Genomic DNA, 5,526 nt, shown 5'->3' on the forward strand with positions numbered 1-5,526 from the left:
GAAATGGTCTACTGGAAATGGTTTTAAGTTCTCACCAGAGAAAACTGTATGTGTTCCTTTCTCAAGAGTTAGAGGTGTTTTCCCTCAACCATCTCTGAAACTGAATGGCCATGGCATTCTTGTAAGAAGCGAGCACAAATTCCTCGGTGTTATATTTGACAAAAAGCTCACATTTTTGTCGCATCTTAAAAACTGAAAAATCAAATGTATCAAATCGAATAATGTTCTTAAAATTCTTTCACACAAGTCCTGGGGTGCAGATCGAGAGACGTTGCATAAAGTCTATATTTCGACAGTGCGTTCGAAACTAGACTATGGGAGTATTGTGTATGGTTCAGCTCGTCCATCTGTTTTAAAAATACTGGATCCTGTACATCATCAAGGACTTCGGCTGATAACTGGTGCTTTTAGAACCTCACCAGTTGAAAGTTTGTATGTTGAAACTCATGAATACTCTTTGACTAGACGTAGATTTTATCTTGGGGCATCTTACACATTAAGAATAAGACGTCATCCTCAACACCCTGCACTGCCGTGTGTTACAAGCACACGGTTTGAACAGTTCTTCACTAACAAACGCTCAGTTGTTCCACCATTCTGTATGCGTCTTGCAAATGAGAGTGAGTCTCACAATTTCTCTTATTGCAAGTATCTGGTTGCACAACGTAGTAAGAGGATCCCACCCTGGGAACCACCTGTGAGATCTGACACTACACTTATGAAATACAGCAAACATAACACTGCGATGCCTATACTGCAACAAGAGTTTGAATATTTGAAACAAAGCTTTGGGAATCACGATGAGGTGTACACCGATGGGCCAAAGTAAGTATGGGTCTAGTGCAGGGGTAACGTGTGCCATGGTCTCTGGAACATGCACAAGATCACACCGTATAAAAAAACATTGCATCCAGCTTTACAGCAGAAATTTATGCTATTATCCTTGCACTGAACTACATTCTTCAAGGCTGCATAAAATCAGCAGTTGTGTACACGGATTCCCTGAGTTCCCTTAATGCTATCTGTAGCATACACAAGCAGAAGAATTTTCTTGTGCTGCGAGCACAATACATAGCCCACACGATAAACAAGAAAGGATGTTCTGTAATCTTATGCTGCCTACCCAGCCAGGTTGGCATACAGGGCAATGAATTAGCAGACCAGGCTGCTGCAGCTGCCGCTTCAAATGATATAACCCCCTCTGAATTACCCTTACATGATATTGTATCTTCACTAAAGCAGTCAATTCATGTAAACTGGCAAAATTTCTGGAACAGCCAAACGCATAACAAGCTTCATTTGAATAAACCGAACATTCAACATCATGGAGAGCGTCCAGAAAATCGTTTTCAAAGTGTCATATTAACAAGGTTACGCATAGGACGTACATTCATCACTCATGGGTTTTTACTTCGTGGAGAGGAGCCACCTCAGGGCGAGCACTGTGGTGAACTTCTCTCCGTTATACATTTACTCATTTCATGTCCGCACCATGAGGCCCATCGTAGACATCACTTTAGACAGTTTTATACACACTATTTACCTCTTCACCCAGCCCTTCTGCTGGGTGATGAGGCTGTCGTCCCTTTTAACAGCATTTTTAACTTCTTGAAAGACACCGGGATAGTCAATCTCGTGTAATTTTGTATAGCTATTTTATGTATTTGTCAAGAAGTTTTTACTGAACATCGCATAGAAGTTTAACTGATCACATCCCTATCATTGTTCACGCACATATTTAATTAGTCATAATTTCACCACAGTTTTGGAGGACTATGACCTTAGTTGTCTGTGCGCCATAAAAACCTGAATCATCATGATCATTATCATCATATGATGCACGTGTTAATGAACACACTAAAAAAATAACTGCGTGTGTAGGTGAAATGTGACAAGCAGGCATACTTACAGGGAAAGGCTGAAATGAAAAAAATACACATATGATGTAGAAGATGTAGCACCCAAAGCATGCTAAACTACAGCGCCATGTGGAAAGTTGGTTACCTCCAGCACATGTACGGTGTGCAACCTATGCTCTCTACACTTAAATAGAATACAGTTGCACAAAAGGATGTCTGTGAAAGTGAGCGCAAGGAACCTGAGTTTCCCTTTCCTACTTTCCTACCTTCGGTACCGCCCGACCTCCAGCCCCCTCTTTGTTTTCATTATTTCTGTTTTGTTTTGTTTTTGTTTTTTTCACTAAAAAAAGAACATCGATATCGTGACAAAACTTAATCCCTCTACGTTCTGAAGTGTATTTCGAGGACATCAGGGGTACATGAATAGTTGCATACAAGAGACAGCGTTTATTCAAAATAAACATGTACGTACGTGATTTCTGTGAACAGCTAATATGAACATGGTTTCCAGGAATGTTACTCACGCTTGCAACTTCCAAGTCACCATCAGCGTATAAGGACTATTTACTGTATACTAGTTACTTATATGCTCCAGTCTGATAGTTCATTTTAGTTTTAGTTGTTCAGTTAATTTTAATTTGCTTCATTGAGGCTTATTTCATAAATTTACCTGCGTGATACAGTGAAAAATTGCAAAAATTTGAGTCTTGCGGTACCCGAATTATTACCGTAAAATATTGTCGTTTCCGTCTCAGTTTCAGGTACTCTAACTGCGCGATATCCGTTTCCGTTTCTGTTACCTTTCCCTGTTTCCAACTGTGTAGCTGGGCTAGCTCGTCTGTGGGCCAATATCCTTCGGACTGCACATTTCACTGAGTGGCCTTCAAGCAGTGTGAGTTCCTGTAACTGCAAAAAGTAATGCTCATGTTAGCAACAAAAAATACATCAGTATGTGCGCAGCCTCTGAACAGCCAGATGATACAGACTTTCCTGGCAATTTCATAATTCGCTCGACTGAATACCGTGCCCTGGGCACCGTATTTCTTTTGATGAACAGTGCACGGCAACACCAATGGGCGTATCGATAATGGCGAAAAGCCTTAGTCGGGACAAAACAAAAAGGACAGGTCAAAGTTCCCCCCTCTCTCTCTAGATGTGTCCGGATCCAGGATTTTCACATTGTGGAGTTTGTACACCAGTTGGCCTGCACCTATGGCATATACCACATGGACATTCAGACATGTAACGTTATCCACACAGCATAATAAACTCCTGTAAAAACAAGCCTACACCTCACCACTTGTACTTGTCACCTTGACTCACTCATCAAATCAAAGCACCCTGCCTCTACTTACCAACTGCTTTTCGTTCTCAACAGTGAGTAGCCTTTCAAAGTTATTCACTTCTTCCACATCGCTGGGAAATGAATTCCTGTGTGTCTGAAACTTTGCTCTGCAGAGGCACTAGACTTGTGAGCAGGTGAGTTTGCTGCCACAGTGCCATACGGAGCATGTGGAAGTTCTTGGAGAGTTGTCATTGACACTTTGCAATTCATTACGCACAGCATGAAGAGACATGAATAACAAATTTCCACCTTTTAGGTGGATGTACTCACAGTGGTAGGGAACACGTTACAAATTTGCTATTGTCACGATGTAAGCTCTAAAAGAAACCCCATTTTGGCCTGCTAATGTTGCAATTCAATTCCGAAAAGGTGATGTTGGTTATCGGAACCATTCACCAGTTGAGAGTTGGGAGGCGCGATGTCTGATTTTCGCTCTAACAATTTTATTATTCATTGTTGTGCTGCAGTCAGCCTAAAAAAATCAAGCTTTTGTGAGAATGGCCTAACTGTTCGAAAAGTGACCGTAAACCGCAGCCCAGCAGGTGCTCTGCTTGTGAGCTTTCATCACGTCATATATTTTTTTACCCTTCCATATGCCCTTCCGAAAGCTACATCAACCCTTCCCCTCTAACTCGAGACAAAAGAGCCACAGAAACATCATGTCAAAAGGCGCATGAAACGAACGACATTTTTTCATCTTTAGGCCATCTTCGATGCACTCCGAATGATTAAGGAAACAAAATTCTCATAAAAATTATAGCCTATATGCACACCCCCAAGAAAATGTACAATTTTGTTTTTGTTTCTCATGGAAAGATCAAGGGGACGAGCTACACCTAGGCTGATTCACATAGGTGGCTTCGGTTGGATTAGCCTACATGCAGCTTTCCTAGTTAGTGAACACATAATTGCTATTGAAATCTCACGCAAGTTGTTTTCGTCGCCTGTCCCACCCCTATATGTTCGCTGCTCTGATCAGCCACGATGAGATACTCTTATACTACGTCTGCTGCAGGTCAACGACGGCAGGTAAATTTGGACTCATATGAGACGCAATGGAAGGTGTGTCACTACTGTGGTGTGCACCATTTAAAAGCATGACAGGGAGATTGCTGATTCCATGACTATACTTCTCTTATACCGGGTTAGCAACTATACAGGGCAGCTGTGTTCGTATACAAGATACACATACTCTCCGGAGAAAAAGTTCGGAGAGAGCCCAATCGGACATATCAATGAGGTGCCAGTTTGTTGTTTTTATAATAATTGTTAAAACGTAGGATAAATCATTCTCTACATACGAACAATATACGTAAATCGTTGTGCTTACCACGCTGTTGCAACGCAAGTCCTTGAGCTTGCGACGCAGTGACCTGCGCGGCAGCAGCTGTGATCACGGGAAGGCAAACTTCACATTACATATTGGACTGCAAGCTAGTGCGTAGGAAGAAGTTCACTGCTTCAATGCACAGGCTTCCTTGAATAAGAAGTGCCCCTAGATGACTACAATCGTTTTAGTCTGCGTTAGCACTTTATACATACAACTCCTTTGCGATCCTTGCTGTGTCACACTCAGTGATGGACGCGTACTGCTGATGGACACATAATCTGCATATTGCAAGTCTTTGTAGCCAGAGGTTTATCTACCCCCAGACTGTTTTTCATTAAATAAACGTGACTGACTAGCTTCCACCAGCAGCCCCTTGTTTGTTACCTCTACTATTGGCAGGTGCTCCTGAATTCGTAACTAGTGCGTTTCATGTGGTACACCTTTGGTAGCAGAAATATGTGGTTTTTCGAAACCAAGCTTTCTAGGCTAGGCAAGCTAACCTAGCTTTCGGGTACAAGAATGCCGCGCAGAGAGAATGTAAAACATACCTTTTCGCAGAAAGGTGTCCACAACTGGTGGGAGCTCATCTTCGCTGCTGTCCATGACTATGGGACAACGAGGTCGCTTCAGGTGCAGCTCATTCGAAGCATTTTACTCGGATGTGTATTGAGAAGGTGGCAGCTTTTGCTTGCACCATTGTGAGGTAAGAATACAGGCCAGTGAGCCATTGGCACATGCGTGCAGCTATATTAATAAATAAAACGTTTAACGTTTAAAACGATTATGTGTGTCTGTTAATATACATACTCAATGGTCCATTAACGCGAACTTCGAGTTCGTATTGGCTTCCTGGGGGGGGGGGGGGGGGCGGGGCTTTTCGAATCAGTCCTTCCACTTTATGGGTGGGTCATGCCACCTGCATACGTCTCCCGACAGCCAGGAAGACGACACGACTTCGATTTCATTTCGATCAATAAAATGCACGATAGCAT

At 42.4% G+C, this 5,526-nt stretch overlaps 1 long non-coding RNA gene across 1 annotated transcript; it reads right to left on the minus strand.

Annotated features, from left to right (window-relative positions):
- Positions 1-2,666: 2,666 nt before the first annotated feature.
- On the minus strand, positions 2,667-5,304 carry LOC135376617 (uncharacterized). Its single transcript, XR_010417773.1, has 3 exons — positions 5,083-5,304; positions 4,535-4,591; positions 2,667-2,765 (listed from the first exon to the last, which is right to left on the minus strand). It is a non-coding gene; the product is annotated as an uncharacterized LOC135376617 (long non-coding RNA).
- Between the last annotated feature and the right edge of the window lie 222 nt (positions 5,305-5,526).

Source organism: Ornithodoros turicata, unplaced genomic scaffold (assembly GCF_037126465.1).
Source record: "Ornithodoros turicata isolate Travis unplaced genomic scaffold, ASM3712646v1 ctg00001178.1, whole genome shotgun sequence".
NCBI classification, from domain to species: Eukaryota; Metazoa; Arthropoda; class Arachnida; order Ixodida; family Argasidae; genus Ornithodoros; species Ornithodoros turicata.